The sequence below is a fragment of the Schistocerca americana genome, chromosome 6 (genome assembly GCF_021461395.2).
Source record: "Schistocerca americana isolate TAMUIC-IGC-003095 chromosome 6, iqSchAmer2.1, whole genome shotgun sequence".
Taxonomy (NCBI): Eukaryota; Metazoa; Arthropoda; class Insecta; order Orthoptera; family Acrididae; genus Schistocerca; species Schistocerca americana.
This window is the reverse complement of record NC_060124.1, coordinates 406,757,111-406,779,689: the sequence shown is the minus strand read 5'-3', so window position 1 is coordinate 406,779,689 and position 22,579 is coordinate 406,757,111.

Here is a 22,579-nt window from a genome sequence, read left to right as displayed (position 1 = left end):
CTTCGAAACAGGTAATATCTGCCGCATGCAAGAAATGCAGTTTACTTATGACATTAGGGTTCTAGCTCTATCTGACAGACGCTGCTCGACAAATCTGTGGAAGTCCTGGAGCAGCTCTTTCTGTCTTTCTGGTCTGTCAGTTTCAGGTTCAGTTATCGTGTTTACTTGTCGAGAGTCGAGAACGAGTTGGACTGCCCTGTCTCTCTGTTTGACAGCATGGGCCGAGCTTCTGTATGAAGACATCATGGCTTTGATAACCCCATCTGCTTACATTCTAGAAATCTCTGCTGCTACTCAGTCGTGATACACCTGCAGCATTGTATAAAGGGACATAAAGAATTTTGTGTGCTCTGTCACGCTAAATTGGTAACTAAAGTTCTCTATGGATCCAAGGTTTGCTGAGAACATACCTGTGTTTGCTATCAACATATCTCTGAGTTCTGTCATTTCCTTCGGTTTAATGTTCTGAACAGAGTCCACATTTTATTTAATTATCTCTTCTACCTCGCACTTCCTTTCAACTTCTTGACGCTCGCAATCGTCGCTATCATTTACTATCAATGAGATTTCACTGAGCCCATCATGTGGAGTAAATCCACATGATGGGAGAATTCGTATCTTCTGTGGCTGTCACTGTGGTGTCACCGCCAGACACCACACTTGCTAGGTGGTAGCCTTTAAATCGTCGCGGTCTGTTAGTATACGTCGGACCCGCGTGTCTCCACTATCAGTAATTGCAGACCGAGCGCCACCACACGGCAGGTCTAGTCTAGAGAGACTCCCTAGCACTCGCCCCAGTTGTGCAGCCGACTTTGCTAGCGATGGTTCACTCTACATACGCTCTCATTTGCAGAGTCGATAGTTTAGCATAGCCTTCAGCTACGTCATTTGCTACGACCTAGCAAAGCGCCATATTCAGTTACTACACTCCTGGAAATTGAAATAAGAACACCGTGAATTCATTGTCCCAGGAAGGGGAAACTTTATTGACACATTCCTGGGGTCAGATACATCACATGATCACACTGACAGAACCACAGGCACATAGACACAGGCAACAGAGCATGCACAATGTCGGCACTAGTACAGTGTATATCCACCTTTCGCAGCAATGCAGGCTGCTGTTCTCCCATGGAGACGATCGTAGAGATGCTGGATGTAGTCCTGTGGAACGGCTTGCCATGCCATTTCCACCTGGCGCCTCAGTTGGACCAGCGTTCGTGCTGGACGTGCAGACCGCGTGAGACGACGCTTCATCCAGTCCCAAACATGCTCAATGGGGGACAGATCCGGAGATCTTGCTGGCCAGGGTAGTTGACTTACACCTTCTAGAGCACGTTGGGTGGCACTGGATACATGCGGACGTGCATTGTCCTGTTGGAACAGCAAGTTCCCTTGCCGGTCTAGGAATGGTAGAACGATGGGTTCGATGACTGTTTGGATGTACCGTGCACTATTCAGTGTCCCCCTCGACGATCACCAGTGGTGTACGGCCAGTGTAGGAGATCGCTCCCCACACCATGATGCCGGGTGTTGGCCCTGTGTGCCTCGGTCGTATGCAGTCCTGATTGTGGCGCTCACCTGCACGGCGCCAAACACGCATACGACCATCATTGGCACCAAGGCAGAAGCGACTCTCATCGCTGAAGACGACACGTTTCCATTCGTCCCTCCATTCACGCCTGTCGCGACACCACTGGAGGCGGGCTGCACGATGTTGGGGCGTGAGCGGAAGACGGCCTAACGGTGTGCGGGACCGTAGCCCAGCTTCATGGAGACGGTTGCGAATGGTCCTCGCCGATACCCCAGGAGCAACAGTGTCCCTAATTTGCTGGGAAGTGGCGGTGCGGTCCCCTACGGCACTGCGTAGGATCCTACGGTCTTGGCGTGCATCCGTGCGTCGCTGCGGTCCGGTCCCAGGTCGACGGGCACGTGCACCTTCCGCCGACCACTGGCGACAACATCGATGTACTGTGGAGACCTCACGCCCCACGTGTTGAGCAATTCGGCGGTACGTCCACCCGGCCTCCCGCATGCCCACTATACGCCCTCGCTCAAAGTCCGTCAACTGCACATACGGTTCACGTCCACGCTGTCGCGGCATGCTACCAGTGTTAAAGACTGCGATGGAGCTCCGTATGCCACGGCAAACTGGCTGACACTGACGGCGGCGGTGCACAAATGCTGCGCAGCTAGCGCCATTCGACGGCCAACACCGCGGTTCCTGGTGTGTCCGCTGTGCCGTGCGTGTGATCATTGCTTGTACAGCCCTCTCGCAGTGTCCGGAGCAAGTATGGTGGGTCTGACACACCGGTGTCAATGTGTTCTTTTTTCCATTTCCAGGAGTGTATAATTACCCCAAGAATATATTCTGAACAGATAATATGGTGAATCATGTAGCGTCAAGAGCGATGTTCATCATTAATGGATTAAAGTTAAGTATCAAACTAATTTCATCCGCTTTCTGAATTCTCATTCCTTGTCTTGTTCCAGACCTCACGTCAGTATGCTTCTTACCTCCTCACGCCAGCCTGCGTGAGCTAAAACGCGTGCATTTCGGCCTCCACTCATAACACGGTGTTGGCTCTTCTGCTAACACAACAGTCACATCTATCTAAACCATCGAAAAATGTGTCAGGCGTTTTCTCTCTCATTGGCACTATGAGATCGCGTGGGTACGCACTGAACTCAGCGCATGTTGTGGCCTGCATCCCACAGCTGTGTGCACAGTCCATCGGCATCGTCTGTACCATGGGGGTTGCACTTCTGTATATCAACTCTGTAGCACCAATTATCGATGTTATCATCCTCAAAGTTATCAAAAATTCAGCTAAACGATTGATCACTTTGGTAATATTTTCGGTGCTCACCTCTACTGCATTTCGTCCTTGTTACACGGCTTTTGAACTCTTGTTTGCCACGGACCTGGCGAGTTTTGCGTGGTTTCGGCAACAAAAGCGATTTTCTTCGTCCTGCTGCCCCTATTCGGGCAAATGCGCATCTTTCTTTGCCTCTGCCCTAAGTTTACGTGCTTTGGTAAGTTTCTCCCCGAGCTCGTCCAAGTGTTCCGTTATTTACTTCTGCAGTTCTTTCACCTCACGTTCTGTTTTCTTTTGTGGTTCTCCTGCCTCCTGTTTTCGTTCCATTTCTGCTTTGTCAGTGTATTTCTTTAGCTGACTAAGGAGAGAGATCACTGGAGCAGGCTGTGGTCCATAGTGGGAACCTACAAGTGGTGATGTGAGCCGTAGCTCATGAGAGCTGTAGCACTGGCATCACATTATCAATCTATCTTCTATTTCTTTTCTGCGTTTCCAATAGTGACTATAGGTTCTACATGGCTCCAGTCGTCTTCATCGTCAGACTCGTTTCTACTGTGAAGCTCCTGTTTCCATACCTCATCATTTATCGGTACCGAATGGCTGTCATTTGTACTTTTGCCAGGCTGCTCTATGGGGAAGCAGACCAAGTCATCCCCAAATAAGTCCATGTTTCTATTATTTACGTATTCCATAGTATGAGGGTGAGTCAAATGAAAACATTAATATTTTTTAAAATATTATTTATTGTGCAGAAGTGGTACAAAGCTGTATCACTTTACAACATAATGTCCCCCACGCTCAATGCAAGTCCTCCAGCGCTTACAAAGTGCATGAATTCCTTTAGAAAAAAATTCTTTTGGTAGCCTGCGCAACCACTAATGCACCGCGTGGCGTACCTCTTTTCAGAACGGAACTTCTTTCCTCCCATTGCGTCTTTGAGTGGTCCAAACATATGGAAATCACTTGGGGCAAGGCCTGGTGAGTAAGTTGGATGAAGAAGACGCTCAAAATGCAGGTCTGTGATTGTTGCAACTGTTGCACGAGCAGTGTGGGGCCTTGCATTGTCATGTTGCAAAAGGACACTTGCTGACAGCAATCCACGTCTCTTTGATTTGTTTGCAGGCCTCAGATGCTTTCTTAGAAGATCTGTGTATGATGCACTGATGACAGTGGTCCCTCTAGGCATGTAATGCTCTAAAATTACGCCTTTTTCGTTCCAAAATAGAGTCAGCATAACCTTCCCTGCTGATGCTTCTGTTCGAAATTTCTTTGGTTTTGGTGATGAGGAATGGCGCCATTCCTTGCTCGCTCTCTTTGTTTCCGGTTGGTGGAAGTGATCCCAGGTTTCGTCTCCAGTAACGATTCTTGCAAGGAAGCCATCACCTTCTCGTTCAGAGCGCCGAAGAACTTCTTCACAAGCATCAACACGTCGTTCTCTCACTTCAGGAGTCAGCTGCCATGGCACCCATCTTGCAGACACTTTGTAAAACTGGAGCACATCATGCACAATGTGGTGTGCTGACCCATGACTAATCTGTAAACGTGCTGTAATGTCATTCAGTGTCACTCGGCGGTTTTCCTTCATATGGCTTCAACTGCTGCAATGTTCTGTGGAGTCACCACCCGTTGTGCCTGACGTGGACGAGGAGCATCTTCCACAGAAGTCACACCATTTGCGAACTTCCTACTCCATTCGTAGACTTGCTGCTGTGACAGACATGCATCACCGCACTGAACCTTTATTTGTCGATGAATTTCAATAGGCTTCACACCTTCACTACGCAAAAACCGAAAAACAGAACGCTGTTCTTCTCTGGTGCAAGTCGCAAGTGGGGCGGGCATCTTTATACTGATACTGCGACGGCATGTGTGCTTCTGCGCTATGCTACCACCTACAGGCCATTCTACACGCTGTTTGTAACATGCTTACTAACTTGCAGGATAACGGTGCGAAATTTCGATTTGTCATTACAAATTTAAGGTTTTTATAAGATTCTATTTGACCTTAACTTCGAAATAACCTCCCTCTACTCCTTGTCAGCATTCAATAAAGAGAGGAAGAGAAAAAAAGGTGGCATAACCCCAGAAAAAACTATTTCGCTCCAAGCTATACCAAGTCTGCTACATCATTCTAATCTACTAAATAAATGTCACAAAATTTTCTCTCTAGAATTTGTTTGCAACGCAGTTACCAATGCAATGATGCTAAATTCATGGATGTGGTTCAGAACCCACAAAACCAAGAACACAATTAAATGATATATGAAAAACACAAACTTTAGTAAAATTCATGCAAGCTCTAAATACAACCATAAAACTAAAAGAATTGATAGAACTCTAATGTGTGATGAAGATTTACTGACGGCGATCAGTACAATCTGAGGGAAGGTGGGGGAGAGGGTATTCTATCCTAAGGTTGGAGTCACCAATTACGTAAGTTGGCTGGTGATGTGATCAGTTATGACTGCCTGATTTACACAAGATCAATATAAAAGAGGACGTCATTGATATCCACCAAACTCTCACATCAATATTATTACACATGGAATCTGTGCACTTAGTTAAATTGTGTACCATGTGCGATATGTAATGAGTTGACTAGCTTGATATAGGCAATGTAATTTATTTGAATCACTTGATAACCTCACCAAAATAAGTTAGACAGTAAGGGAATTGAGTCTATCTTACCTTAAAGGAACAAAAAGATGGTGAAATATCACAACTAAATTTACTGACTAAAATTAATATCGTGAATTAGGAAAAGGTATACAGTAGCCAATGACAGTATTAGCAGATAAAATTTCAGTGACATATGCGGCTAATGGCTGGGAATAATCAGAGGAATCCTAACTTGAATATAAACATTGGTAGTCCATCCTACTGTAAGTGGAGGGCTGCTGATCGACACTTACAGATTTTCCCATCACGTTGGAGTAATTGATCACATGTGTGGAAGTTTAGGTGAGCATACAGTCAAGAATCTGAATGTGGCCACTGCATAAACAAGACTGCAACAAGAGGATATGTTAAGGACTCATAATTTCACTACTTGTTAAAGCAGCGAAACTTTACCAGTACAACAGTTGTACAGTGTGAACCCAACAGGTGCGTGAGGTTGATGCCATAGCCGCAAAGTAGGCTGTCATGGTCCGAGCTGGCAGATGGCCTCTTACCAGAAACTCCAGTCAGGTCTCTCCATAGGTACAGATGAGGAGAAAGAAAAAGGATCTGCCATTGCAATAGAAATCGCCAGTCGTAGTTGAGCAACAGCTGCTGCACCAATAATAGACACAAATCGACAGTGCAGCTCTCTCACTACCAATACCCGCTTTGCAGGACATCCATTTCCGTGAAACCAGTCGAATAGTGCCTCAATGCACTGTGGCCAGGGCTCCAGCATTCTGGACAACAAGGAATGGTTTCTAACACAACATGCAAAGCCTGCCGTGAAACGATTACTAAGCGCTGACTTGTCGCTGGCCAACAGCATCTGCAAGGAAACTTTTCGGGCCCCAGCCGCCGAATGCAGGCTGCATTCAGAGGCCGGCTTTCCCACATTCCCCTCGCCGAGCGGTCCTCCGAAGTGCCGCCTATGCTTGGCACACACCTGCGCTACTCGGCTGCCCTGTCTCATCTTAAATGCAGCAGTCGCGTCCAGCAAACCAGAAACAGTACGGAGAAAAGAGTTTGATTCCCTTATGGACTCCCTAGTTATGCAGGTACTGTGCAGTCAATCACAGGATACTCCTACCATTAATCGTTCTTCTTATTCAATATTAATAAAGGAAAAAAAATTAACATGATGATCTGCACAAAAGCTGCATGATAAACATCGAAAAAAATGAACGATCAGTAAGTGGGCCAGAAGGTAAGTAAAAGAAAATTGAAACTGACATCTTACTTTGTGAAATGTGTGATCGAGACTAATTCATCCCATCTCTCGTCTGGATCTGTTACCTTCTAGAACCACTTCTTCACTGCAATACTCATGTACAGTTTTCAACAAAATAGATACAGAACTCCTTCACGTGCTAGACATTTTAGGCGATTGTTTCTTTACATCCTCATGTAGATAATTGCTTCTTTTATTTGAATTGAAAGAAAAAATGGAGCAATATTCTTCGAAATGTATTCTTATGTCATTGCTACAATTTTAAATAGTAATAAATTGAATCAGTTTATGAAACAGTGAACGTACATTGCACTAGGATATGTCTTTCACTCTACAGTCTAGACTGTAATCCATATAAATTATCAGCCCAAACTGCAGATCCATCGTAGCCCTGAGTGATTATATTTTTCGTTTTACCACAATTTTTACTAAAATCGTGAAGCAGTGCAATATGTTTTGCCACATATTCAGATATGTTTATGAATTTTAAAAACCTTTCGGCGGCATGGTCCTCACCTGTGACATAGCGAAGTACTTAGGAAACTTATAATAAATTATTCAAATAAGATGATTCATACACAATAATGGATATACTTGCCTCCTTTCGTATTCTGTTCATCGACGTGTTTGAAACAGAAGCAGTCAAGTCATATTTAATCAAATTCGCTTTTCTGTAAACACAGTAAAAAGTTCTAAATGATGTTTCAGATTTTCATTGTATTCACTAGGGAGAAATTCAGTTTACCATTAACCTCCTTTATTAAGGAACTTGTGTGATTCAACACGCCCTCTGAGCACCATCTCTTGCACTGACAAATCACATATTTTGATATCTCCTTTCGGCTGGGCCATAGTATAGAATACGTCATAATATTGCACTTTGTAATGAATGGTTCCAGGTAAGCTGCAAATAATTTAGTTAGTAATGCTTCTTCTTTATTATTATGCTGTAGATTACGAACTAACTGCTGCTCACACAACATGCAATCAGTTCTCTTTCTGCCGAACGTTTTTTCCATTGATCACGGAGAGCAAATTGATCTGAAGGTACCTGCGCTTTTTAATGATTTTTTGAATGTTAGCTGTCTCATTAATCAACACTATTCCAAACGTATTTATAATTTTTAGGGTTCCATTCCTCAGCAGAGAAAAAGGAACCCTTATAGGATCACTTTGTAGTCTGTCTGTCTGTCCAACTGTTTAGGACCTAACTCTCAGTGTGACACCCTAATGAACCCCAAAAACCAATTAGGAAAGACCATCATGATGTAAAGTAGGGAAAGATCCTGACAGGTACGACAACTTTGCCGATGAGTTAACACCAGAAAGTCTTGATAAACACAAACATTAAGCATTGCAGAGTGTGTTTTGATAGAAAGGAAGAAGAAAGAAAGTTCATCTTTAGTTATTTGCCAAACATATGAGTAATAATTGCAAATTAATACCATGACAGTTAAGTCCAAAGAAATGTCGGTCAGAGATAAATTTTATGTGCAAGAGAGTTGTAAACGCAACGAAGAAATTCAATGCATCTACATACTCATTCACGGAAAAAGTAAGTCGCTTGCTAGCTATCGTGCTGTCAAATCATACGAAAGCAGCTCTTGCCATAGTTGAGCGAATGGAGCGCGACGAGATCGTTTTACTTTCAAAAGTCGTTGTTGTGTGACTTAGAGGCACGGATTTTGTGAACTGATATTCAGACTAGAGACTTGAACCGAGATAGTATGCTGACTGTGTATACCGAGTTTTTGGACTTTATTAACGGAAGTAGGCAATATTGGACTCAACATTCATATAAGTGAACTTATAGAAAGGAATGGACAAAGTTTCAAAAGACTATAATACATGTTTAGTCTCGAATAGGAGACACTGACACGAATACTTGAAGAAAATACAATTACGCCGAGGGTTAAAGCTGTCGTAATTGTCACGATACTTGAAACTAACAGAACTGCCAGTGCTAATTAACCGTGTGTGCGTGTGGCGTGATTTTTATAAAGTATTTAGCGAAAAGTAACAATAAAATTGTTCATCAAAAGTGGAAATTCAACGTGTCGCCTCCATCATTCTATGAATATTTGGTAATTGCTCATTGAAAGTTAATGGACAGTGATTATTTTACTTGTAAGTAAATTCGTGGACTGTTAGTTGTGACAAGGAAGGTTTGGGCATACATAATATTACGATGCAAGATAATTAAGACATTTTTAAAGAGTATCTGTAGATCTCGCGTCATATAGAGCGAATGATTTTACTTAGCCACGAACAAACAACGACCAATGCGATCTGCAATTGAACTTTTTCCTCGCTTTTCGTGATGTGGACGATGCGCATGAGGGAAGATTCATCAATTACTGCACTAAAGTGTTAACCGGGCACATAATAATTCAACTTTCAAACCATAAGGGACAATCAGAGTGCGCAGTTCGCATTAATAAGGAAACTGCGCGGACTCGCAATCAAACTTTAAATCATTACGTGAGGAACGATTTCTTAAGAGCTTTTTCAGATCTTGTCTCTCGTTAACCGACGGAGACATCCATATCGCGCATCGCGTCTCGACTCCACCGACTGAGCTGTAGCAGTAACAGCTCCACGGCGTCGACAATACCAAAACGTGACGGAGAGGGGACGTCACATCAGGAACTGGTTGACGTATCAAGTTTAAATTTATGTCACAGATTAGGGTCTACCGTTCCTTGGGAATATGAAAAAGCGAAGCTTCTAAGTCACTGTAATCAAAAGGTACAGCCATTTATGACGAATATTTTGATACTCGCAAACTCACTCATGAAAACTTATGTGGTACTTCCCGTTGCCCAGAAACACGAAATTTGCCAAGCAGCAATGTTTCACACTATAGTCAAGGGAAAAATTTGGCAGATGTTAATTTGTAATTACATCACTTGAAAAATATATTTATTTTGCCGTCTGTTATCCGACTTCACACTTGAGATCGAAACATCGTCGAACGTCTCAGAATCCCTGGAACCGATATCTTGCCAGTAACAATGTCGGTAATACGCAAAAGTCTTTGAGGTTCTCGATTTCTCGAATGAATGAATCTCTACATATATAAACATAAGTTTGTACTGACTCATGAGTGTGCGAGTCCAGGCAATTTTTAACAAATGACATGACAATATAGCTTTCACCTACTAGAACATCCTGCGAGCCACTCGTTGCTGTTGTGAAGTTGTGCACTGAAACGCCAAATGCAAGATTTCAGCTTATATGCAAGCGTAATAGACGAATGACCACTCTCATGTGATACATGTTCATGTCTTACGTTTTCTGATAAGGAATGTGTTCCAGATAACAGTCCTTTCTTGGAGCTCCAATATTAGGAGTGTTATGCGGCCCCTTAGGGACATGGCTGCCAAAAAAGGGAAGAAAGCCATTGTGCACTCTGTGTGCATACCGGAGGGTCATTTCAGAAATGGAGCGGGTCCTTCCAGATGCCATGAAGAGCACAGGTTGCAGCTAACTGGAGGTGGTGGCTCACGTGGGAACCAATGATGTGTGTCGCTTTGGATTGGAAGAGATTCTCTCTGGTTTCAAGCAGCTATCAGAAGTGGTAAAGGCTGCCAGCTTCGTTTGCGAGATGAAAGCAGAGCTGACCATTTGCAGCACATTCAACAGAACGGATTGCGGACCTCTGGTACAGAGCCAAGTGGAGGGTCCGAATCAGAAGCTCAGACGGTAGTGTGACCATGTAGGCCGCAGATTCCTCGACGTCCGCCATAGCGTGGTTGGGTTTCAGGATCCGCTGAATAGGTCAGGAGTCCACTACATTCAGGAGGCGGCTACCCATGTAGCAGGGGCCATGTGGAGTGGACTGGGCGGTTTTTTTAGGTTAGGGGGATCTCGGAAAAACACAAAAAGGGCTCCAGTCACAAATGGTGCAGGCAAGTCATAAGGAGAGCGTAGATACAGGAACCATTGGTACAACAGTTGTAAATTGTCATACCTGTGTGAGAAAGTACCAGAGCTCCGTGCGCTAATAGAAAGCACTGATGCTCAAATCGTTACAGGCACTGAAAGCTGGAGATAAGTTCAGACGAAATTTTTACGAAAAACCTAATGGTATTCCGAAAGCTTAGGCTAAACACAGTTAGTGGTGGCATGTTTCTTGCTTTTATAAGTAGTTTATCATGTCGTGAAATTGAAATAGATAGTTCCTGTGAGTTAGTATGGGCAGAGGTCATTCTTGGAAACCGGAATGAAATAATAATTGGATCCTTTTACTGAACTCCCAATTCAGATGATATAATTGCTGAAAGGTTCAAAGAAATCTTGGGTTTGATTTCAAACATGTACCTGGCTCATACCATAATAGTTGGTGGTGACTTTAATTTGCCTTTGTTATACTGGCGAAAATACATGTTTAAATCCGAAGGTACGCATACAATATCATCTGTTATTGTGCTAAACGCATTCTCTGAAAATCATTTCGAGCAGTTAGCTCATGAGACCATGCGAATAGTAAATGGTTTGAAAACACGCTTGACCTCTTAGCAACAAATAATTCTGAGTTAATAACGAGCCCAAAACCGATACAGGGATAAGTGAACACAGGGTTGTCGTAGCGAGAATGAATATTGTAATCCCCAAATCCTCCAAAAATAAGCGAAAAATATGCCTATTCAAAACAGCAGATAAAAATTAATTTGACGCCTTAAATTCAAAGAAATAATATCGGCAGCAATTGAGAGATTTATACCAAATAAATTAACAAACGCTGGAGCTGAGCACCCAGGGTACACAAAATGGGTCAGAACACTGTTGCAGTGTTTAAACAGACGCAAAATCTCCAAAATTGGCGATCTTTTCAAGACGCTCGTAGTTTAGAGCGGACTTCAAAGTGAGATTCTTATGATAGTTTCCACAATGAAACTTTGTCTCGAAACTTGGCAGAAAATCCAAAGAGATTCTGGTCGTATGTAAAATATGCTAGTGGCAAGACACAATCAATGCCTTCTCTGCACGATAGCAATGGAGATGCGATCGAAGGCAGTGCTGCCAAAACAGATCTACCAAACACAGCATTCCGAAATTCCTTCACCACAGAAGATGAAGTAAATATTCCAGAATTCTAATTAAGAACAGCTGCCAACATGAGCAACATAGAAGTAGATATCCATGAAGTAGTGAAGCAACTTAAATCACAGTAATAAAAGCCAGTCTTCTGGTCCAGACTGAATACCAATTACGTTCCTTTCAGAGTATGTTGATACAGTAGCTCCATACTTAAAAATCATATACAACCATTTGCTCGATGAAAGATCAGTACCCGAAGACTGGAAAGTTGATCAGGTCACACCAATATTCAAGACAGGTAGTAGGAGTAATCCATTAAATTACAGGCCCACATCATTAACGTCGATTTGCAGAAGGTTTTGGAACATATATTGTGTTCGAACATTATGAATTACCTCGAAGAAAACAGTCTATTGACACACATCCAACACCGATTTAAAAAACATCGTTCTTGTGAAACACAACTAGCTCTTTAATCACACGAAGTGCTGAGTGGTACTGACAAGGGATTTCAAACGGATTCCGTGTTTGTGGATTTCCGAAAGGCTTTTGACACTGTACCACAAGAGGCTTGTGGTGAAATTGCGTGCTTATGGAATACCGTCTCAGTCATGCGACTGGATTTGTCATTTCCTATCAGAAAGGTCACAGTTCGCAGTAATTGATGGAAAGCCGTCGAGTAAAACAGAAGTGATTTCTGGTGTTCCCCAAGGTATTGTTATAGAACCTTCGCTGTTCCTTATCTATATAAACGATTTGGGAGACAATCTGAGCAGTGTCTTAGGTTGTTTGCAGACTAGTAACGTCATCAGAAGATCAAAACAAATTTCAAAACGATTTAAATAAGGTATCTGTATGGTGCAAAAATTGGCAGTTGACCCTAAATAACGAAAAGTATGAGGTGATCCACATGAGTGCTAAAAGGGATCCGTTAAACTTCGGTTACGCGATAAATCAGTCAAATCTAAAGGCTGTAAATTCAACTAAATACCTAGGAATTACAATTATGAACAACTTAAATTAGAAGGAACACGCAGAAAATGTTGTGGGGAAGACTAAACAAAGACTGCATTTCATTGGGAGGACACTTAGAAACTGTAACAGATCTACTAATGTGACTGCCTAAACTACACTTGTTGTCCTCTTTTGGAGTACTGCTGGGTAGTGTGCGATCCTTACCAGATAGGAATGATGGAGTACATAGAAAAAGTTCAAAGAAGGGCAGCACATTTTGTATTATTGCGGAATAGGGGAGACAGTGACACTGGAATGATACAGAATTTGGGATGGACATCATTGAAACAAAGGCGTTTTTCGTTGTGGAGGAATCTTCTCATGAAATTCCAGTCACCAACTTTCTCCTCTGAATGCGAAAATATTTTGTTGACGCCTACCTACATAGGGAGAAACGATCACCATGATAAAATAAGAGAAATCAGTGCTCACACGGAAAGATATAGATGTTCGTTCTTTCTGTGTGCTACACGAGATTGGAATAATAGAGAATTGTGAAAGTTGTTCGATGAACCCTCTGCCAAGCGATTAAATGTGATTTTCGGAGTATCTACGTAGATGTAGATCTTGCTTTCTCTAAAGCCGTTTGTAACATTAATCTAGAACCATTCATTTCATGCTGTCAACCAAATGACAAAATGTATGTACTGTAATCTGATTCATTGATTACAGTACCTATAATATGATCATTCAAATACAATAATCTTACTTACACCACTGATGACTGTGTGATATTAGACAATAAATGCAACACAAAATAGCTGTCTGGATGAAAATCTTTTCCCATGCATTACATTGACAAAAGAGTGCAGTGACACCAATGTAACTGTGCCATGATATACGAACTTGTTTTTTTTTTCGATGAAACAAAATCGATGAAAGGCCCCACAAGCTCCCAAAGATACAAGTGCAAAAGGATCGTAACAGCACTGTGTTACAGTATTCGAACATCTTCTTTGTGCAATGGATCAGTAAGTGGAGCAGTTACGATTTCATTTCACAAACAAAATAATGACTTGAACGACACAGTTTCATTGTAACTTCAAATTCTCTCAGGGTATAGTTACAATAGTAACGCTCTGAACCGTCGAACTGGGACTACTTGTTAACAACATGCACTGGATTCAAAATTGCAACAGATAATCCTTACTGAAATGAGAGTTATTATTTTCTGCTAGCAGTACATTCAATTCACGTAATAACTTTGTAGAACGAATTACAACAGGCCAGTGACGTTTACTCAATGGATGCAAGATGAACACTGCTTTGTCAGAATGTTGCATAACTGGAAACAATGGCGGAACTAATGGTTGCATTAAAGTTTCAGAGGACTTTTCACATGGCTTGCGAAACGCTACATTATGCAATTTTTACCTTAGCGCTACCAGTTGTTGATGATTATCAGAAAACTTTGTTAGACTGTTCCCGTTGCACTGAAGTGGGGACTGATTTTTTTTAAATAGACTGTACAGACGATTTCCAGGAAGTGTAGCTGCCTCCTATTTCCAACCATGAGGTACTGCAGTCAGACGACCGTGGCCTTTGGTTCAAGATTAGAAGAAGTAAATGTTGTATTTTCTTTACTGATACTACGGAAATAATGTTTGTGGTTAATGTAAATGACTACACATTTGGTACCGGTACATAGTTTTATGTTGTCCCAGCTCCACGAACAGGTGTAACGGTTTATAACAAATCTCGCAGTGTATATTGTAGATAGCAGGAAGGTAAGCAGCAGAACTTGTTGCACGTCGTAGGGTGGTGCAGCGAAATCATGAAAACCCAAGGAAGGTAGAGCCATTGCGAAATCATGAAATCCCAAAGAAGGTAGAGCCATTGCGAATTTGCAATATGTGGTATTCTGCTGCACGATAATACAGTTTGTAGGCTAAGCATTACTGCACAGATTGGGCTAAAATTGTTATTATCATTATTATTATTATTATTATTTAGATATTGATGATGGCAACAGTGACAATCCCTCTGTAGAAGACATTCCAGTGTCAAATGATTCATTTGAGAGTGAATCGTCACATAATTCTGAGAGTGAGGATAGTCATCCAATAGTTACAGGTAAGCTTATTTTATTGGTCCACTGTAATAAATTTAGAGGTCTTGCAAAAAAATATAACGGCAAAGTAACATAGTGGCTATGCTTGAGAAACTACTAATATTATTAGTAATAGTATTATTAGTATTAGTGTTATTATAGGAATGCCAAATGCTTGTCAAAAAGTGCAGGATTTCATAACTGAGAATTCAGATGGGATAGATAATAGTGCTCATGGGCAGTCCGCAGATAACTCTAATGAAACAGCTAAAACGACTGTAAATAAAAACACAGGCAAATGATGTTATAGAAGTATAATAAGGCTGCTACATTTGAATCAGCCTTTTGGATTCTTTAAATAGATATGCTGGATGGTAACTTATTTTTCAGGAACAACTTGCAAAAGCAAAAATGAAGAATGGAAATGAAGGACAGACATTAGAAAAGAAACTTATCAGAAAGGAAAAGCATACATTAATTCAAGCAGAAAAAAGTGCAAAAAAAGTGGATGGGTTAAGGTTGCGAAATAACTGCAGAGAGCAAGTGTAAAGACAAAGTATCATTAGATCAAAGACAGAAACTGTATGAGACAGCCGTGCGGTTAAAGGCGCTGCAATCTGGAACCGCAGGACCGCTACGGTTGCAGGTTCGAATCCTGCCTCGGGCATGGATGTTTGTGATGTCCTTAGGTTTAACTAGTTCTAAGTTCTAGGGGACTAATGACCTCAGAAGTTGAGTCCCATAGTGCTCAGAGCCATTTGAACCATTTGTATGAGACATTTTATGGCTTCAAAGAACAGGCAAGAGACCTGATTAACTGATAAATTCCAGGAAAATGAATTTGCAGCAAACTGGAAGATGGCACTATGTCCAGATGCATTTGTATATTATAGTATACGTTTAACAGGGCAATTCTAGAAGAAAGTCAAGGAGGGGTAATGGGGGGAGAGGTTTGGGGGAATGGAATATCGCTTAACAAAAGGAAAGTTTGGGTCCTCCACCGAAAAATTTGTAAAGTTTGGTTTTGCATAAAGTAGTTTTTGGTAACCATTTTGGAGTTCAGGGTAAAAAATGTGTATTAATAAATAACAAGACGCTCATTTTAAGTTAAATGATAGTGGTTTAGATAGTAAGCTATTTGCTGCTCTTATTCTTTTGCTAAAATGTGTTTGAAATACATTGCAACCTATATTGCTACATAATTATACAAAAGAATGATTGAATCTGTTGAAGTAATATATTCACTGATTTCTGAAGTCATTTTATCCATTGTAATATGATACTCCATTGTGGGGGGAGGGCTGCATCCCCCATTGCCCCTCATATCCCTCCCTCCTTGCAACTGCCCCTGACATTTATATTTGGAAATGCTTTTGCTTTTGCATACATTGGTACTACCGATCTGGAGGTAAAAACAATTTTAGGGAAACCTAGTGAAAAAGGTGTAGTGCGTGAGAGCAAATGGGACAAGCGCAACAATCATAAATGACACCAGATGACATTATGGAAGGTATAATAAATTATATAGATTCATTTGATAAACTAAAACCACATTAAATTATAATTTATAGTTCATACCAATACCTAGATATCACCTTCAGCGTTCGAAATATGCATAGATTGTACATGCAGAAGTGCCAAGAGGAGGGACAGGAACATGCATGAGTTCGGATGTATGGAAAGGTTTTCAATACAGAAAACAATCTTGGGTTGTTTGAGCCTAAAAAGGATGCATGTGATGAGTGTGAGGTCTACAAGAATGCTAAAGCACAAAATAAGTCTGATTTAGAGGAAAAAATACAAGCACATAAGAAAAAGAAAGACATGACTCAAGCAGAAAAAGATGCTGATAAGTTGATGAGGCAAACTGACAGTATATTTCTATACACTGGTTTCGATTTACAGTAGATGTTCAATACTCCACATTGTGAGGTATCCTTGCTCTATTACAAAGAAAGCTGGACGCCTGCAGTCTGACTATCTACAACATAGGAATATGAAAGGGAATGTGCTTCATGTGGCATGAGGGAATTGGGCATAAAGGAAGCATAGACATACAGACGTAAGTCTAAAAATTCCTAAAACAGTAAAATGAGTATGACTAAAAAAATGTTTCTTCCTTTCCTGATAATTTCAGTTGTCAGACCCGAAACAGATTTATGTTTCATGTACATGTACGATGTAAGTATGCTAGAAATTGATTCAATTACCCAAGTTCCTTGAGAAGGAGGCAGCAAGCACAGTGTTATCGAGAGGGCCAAAAAAAAGTCATGTATGTTAATGTGCCACAGCAGTGGTGCACACTAGCAGCCAGATCGAAGCAAAATGGAGAAAATCATATGGGATTTCAAAGAAGGACTTCTTTGATTTCAAAGGAGCTTCATTGATGGTCCGAAACTGGACTTAAGCTGAAATAGGAGAAAGGGTAAGATGATTTGAGATCAGGTTAATAATCATGAGGAAGGAAGAATCGTATTCGTCATTGCTATCAATTTCAGAGAAAAAGTTTTCTGATCTGATGGTCCCATGCAAGAAGAACATTGTTCCAACAGGGTACCATGAACTCTATCAATAAGCAAGGGGAAGCTCATAATATTGAAGGAGAAGATGAATGAAGTGTTAAAATTATCTTAATTTCAGTACTAATTTTAACATACAATCTGTATTTTTCTTGAAACTATTTTTTGTTGTTGTGTTGTGCTTAGTTATTACCACATTCACTTGCTAGAAAGCTCTGGAAATAAGAAATGTCTTAGAGGCATTGTTATTGTCAACAGAAGTTATGAAAAAAAGATATTCACATTTGTAGCCAGGAGTTGATGAAGTACAATTTCAGAGAAATATGATCATAAGTGACATTAATGTCAGCTGTCAGAATCTTTATAAAATATTCCAGTACTAAAATAACTTCTGGAACGTTTTTTGCTATAAAGTACCAAACTGAAGCGCCAAAGAAACTGGTGTAGGCATGTGTATTCAAACACAAAGATATGTAAACAGGCAGAATATACCCTGCAATCAGCAACGCCTATATAAGACAATAAGTGTCTTGTGCAGTTGTTAGACTGGTTACAGCTGCTACAGTGGCAGGTTATCGACATTTAAGTGACTTTGAACAGGGTTTTATAGTGGGCGCACATGCAATGGGACACAGCAACTGTGAGGTAGTGATGAAGTGGGGATTTTACCATACGACCATTTCACAAGTGTACCATGAATATCAGGAATCCGGAAAAAACATCAAATCTCAGGCATCGTTGCTGTTGGAAAAAAGGTCCTGCAAGATCAGGACCAACTACAACTAAAGAGAATCGTTCAACGTGACAGGACTGCAACCCTTCCGCAAACTGCTGCAGATTTCAGTGCCGGGTCATCAACGAAACATCATCGATATGGGCATTTAGAGCCAAAGGCCCACTCGTGTGCCCTTGGTGATTACATGACACAAAGCGTTACGCCTTGCCTAGACCCAGGAACACTGACATTGGCCTGTTGATGACTGGAAACATGTTGCCTGGTCGGACGAGTCTCGTTTCAAATTGTATCGAGCAGATGGATGTGTGTGGCTATGGAGACAACCTCCTGAATCCGTGGAACCTGCATGTCAACAGGGGACTGTTCAAGCTGATGGAGGCTCTGTAATGGTGTCAGGTGTGTGCAGTTGGAGTGTTATGGGACTCCTAATATGTCTAGATACGACTCTGAGAGGTGACAAGTACGTAAGCACCCTGTCTGACCACCTGCATCCATTCATGTGTCTTGTTTATTCCGACGGACTTGGGCACTTCCAGTAGAACAACGCAACACCCCACACGTCCAGAACTGGTACAGAGTGGCTTCAGGAACACTCTTCGGAGTTTAAACACTTCTGCTGGCCACCAAACTCCACAGACATGAACATTATTGAGCACATTTGGGATGCCCCATCGTACTCTTACAGATTTGTGGATAGCCCAGCAGTATTCATGGTGTTAATTCCCTCCAGCACTAATTCGCACCTTAGTGAAGTCCATTACACGTCGTGCTGCAGCAGTTATGTTTGCTCGTGGGGGCCCTACGTGATATTAGGCAGGTGTACCAGTTTCTTTGGCTCTTCAGTGTAATAATAATGGAATAATAGGACATTCTAAGCAGCATTCGAAGTGTAGTTTCCAGACTGATTTCTAGGAAATATTCAAATTTAAGTTTGTCATAACTGTAAAGTTAAAGAAATGCTAGTTATGATAGTATTTCTCTGAACCGTAGATATGTCCTGCTAGAAAGAGTCTTGTTTTATTGTATTTACGTTCTTGCATTTCAGATTAACCAAACATATAACAGGCAATAACTCAAACTGATGCTCTTGTGTGTTAGCATTTTTTTCCACTGACCCCTTCAATTTGAACCTGTGCCCACAATAACAAACGAACATTGTGGTTGGCTATGAAGAACAGGGCCATCTTAAGCAATGCAGGGGCCCTTGGGCACACAGAGTATAGTGTCTTTGGCTATACAGGGTAGGGAGCCCTTCAAAAAATTATATGAAATCATCATAATGGTGTACATTTCTTTGGTGACTATATACAGGTTACCGTTATACAAATCAAATACAAGTGGTTAGCTCTGCAAATTTGACTTAGGTTCAAATTAATGCTTTCTTTAGAGATTTATGAAATGCAAAATCTTCAGTTATAACCTCAACATCTAATTTTTGAAGGACATCACTTTCTAAGCACCCAACTGGCACACGGAGTATGGGGCTCAGTAATAAAAAAGAAGTTTAATTCGAATTAACTCATGAAAACGTGCCTTTGTTAATTGACTTCATTGGTTATTACAGTTAGCACTATACACATCAAATACAAGCGATTACTGTTTTGCAAATTGGACTTAAATTAATGTTAATGGTTTCTTTCGAGATTTCCGAAGCCCAAGATCTTCTGTAACGTCTTCAAAGTCTGGTTGTTGAAAGATGTCACTTTCTATGTCCATGACGCATAACTTAATGAGTCATTCCTGTAACATAGTCATTGATAATTCATTTTTTATTCTGTTTGGTTATGAAACTGAATATTCTCCATTTCAACTGATTACCATTAGACAAAGAAATATCCTGGTAGGAACTTCTACATTCTAGAAAATTTCTTGTGTTTCATCTGCCTTTATTAGAGAATGTAAGGATGAAATACTCAATTCTGGAGATTCATTAGGAATGTTTTTCACGTATTGCATTCAATGATATGTTTCTGATATGAGCTCATTATCGTTAATGTCTTCACAATAGAACTCTGCAAATTCTTTGCAGTTATTTCTCGATTGGTCTGAATCGTTTCTTTATAGCTGAGAAAAGAAAGTAAACCTTTTTTTAACTTCCTCACGTGATTCCAAATGTTGCTTTAAATGAGCACCTAATGTGTCGATTATAGACAGAAAATTTTACACATGAAATATTTTTTTCCATCGAGATGCACTCACAGACTCTGAAGATTCTTCAAGATAGTATCATGCATGCTGTAAATTCTATTTCTTTTGGGATTATCTTTATAATCAGCACTGTGATTTTTCTTTTTGATTAACAGTTCGTGCTGATTGAATCTACTGCAAGTACTATTGATAAAATTAGCCAAAGATGCAAAACTTTTTGATGCAATGTCTTATGTGATGGTTCTATTCTGTAAAATTATGCTTTCTTTATTGATAATGCTCGAAAGGGCATTCTGTATCTCCATTAGGAGAATGGTCTCCAGTTTTCCATTTCTGTGGCAAGGCTTTGAGATTCATTTTTTGTTTATATTGGTTGATTCCTGTTTCTAGCAATTGATTTAGAGCTTCAAAAATATGATTGTAGCCATTATTCAGAATGTTAAGAGCAGTTCAGGACAACAATAACAAATTCACGTTTTTCTTTTAATCTTACCTGCATTTTTGCTGCATTATCATGGTTCTGTTGGTGACAGTCTCTCATTGAAATGTCAAGGCTATCCAAGAAATTACAAACAGTATCTACTATATTTTGAGCACTATGCTCCTCCTCAAACAAAAATCGCAAAAATGTCTCAACATGCACTCCAACTGATGAAAATCAGCTGCTCAACATGGGAGAGATTTGGCAAGGAATCAACACTTATTGAGTAGTATTTGGCTGCTTTTAGCTTGCTGATAATCATCCTTAACACATTCTGTCCCATTACATTAATAAAGTCATTGCAAATATCCACAGACAAATATGAATATTTCCTTTGCCACAATTGTCATAGTTTTGTATATGATCAGCAACACAAGGATCAAATTCATTTATTAATTCTAAGCATCCCTAATCATTTCCATTATTTTGAGAACTTCAGGAAACCCAACTGCAATGGTTCTTTTTAGTACACTGTTCCAATAGCTCACCACATTATTAATTTTGGAAAACAACCTAATGTGCACTTGTCCAATAATTTTACTTCTTGCGACATAATTCATCATAGATTCCCTGTGCTGTAAACTGTTCTCATGCTCCTTTAATAAGTTTTTTATTTGCTTCCAATCTTTGTATCCACTGGAAGAACTCAAATTATTGCCCAGAGTATTATTAAATAGACGGTAAGAATAACAATACACGAATTTCTTCGGCCGCGAATATAAAAGCCCCTTTCTTCCCAAACACCCACCATTCGTCAGTTTGCGAGAGAAAACACTTCGATTTAAGTTTCTGGTTTTTCTTTTATCACTTACATAAGAAAAAACATGTAGAAGTTTCGGAGAAGTCACTATTTTTTTCTTGGAAATACTCTGGCCTTTTGTGAACCCAAATATTGCGTAACTGTTCAGATTTCATCACAGTACTTACCAGGGCCATGCGATATATTTTCTAAAGTACATCTGCTTGTGAGTCAAGGTGACCTGAGTCGAAGATCCAAGCTGTGATGTGCATATAACTGTCTTCATAACTGGAACTGATGAACGCGAAACACGAATGTCATCCACTGTGTGATGTGTGGGTCACATTTCTAAGCTTTGAGCTTCAGAGATATCTTGAGATGATGAGCTCGATGAGTCACACTGCCTGTTAGTTTCTTCAACTGCCAAAAGTGAAGTTAGTTCAGGTAGTCAGCTGATATTTTCTTTTTGAGTTGCAATTTTTGTTCCTTTCTTATGAACGACTTGAGTATGTCCTTTTTGACATTATTAAACAATCTACAAAACCACACAGATACATAAACTTTAGGTAACTTTTTAATAAATAGACAATTAAGTAAAGCAAATCATGTTCAGTAAAATTTCACTTAACAAGCACCTCCAATATCGAACTAATGTTTTGTAAGATAGGAATTCCAACACTGCCGAATTCAGCTAGACTGGTGGCAGTGTGCTTTGCTGCGATTGTACCAGCGTGCCAGACTTCATGGCAATGTTGCAAACTCTCTCTAATGATGTTGTATTCTTTTTCTTTTCTCGACTTATTGCCTTGCACTATCTGATCATGAATTCCAATTCTAATTTGTCGAAGTTAGCTAACACAATGCCATTGAAGATACCTAAAAGGCAGTTTCTATCTTCACAACAAGTTTAGTTTATGATAATACGATACTACCATAAAAATTACATTACAGGTGGTGTAGTCCATTAAAAATCTTTTTGAATTTTATTTTTGGGATTTAATGCATTGTCTCATTGTACATGGATACCTTTTGAAACTTTTTTTTCACTTTATGAATGATTCGTGTTACGAGTAAGATTCAGGAACGAATTACGTGTGTTAAGTCAGGTGCTATGGTTAAACTTACAGAAAACAATTGT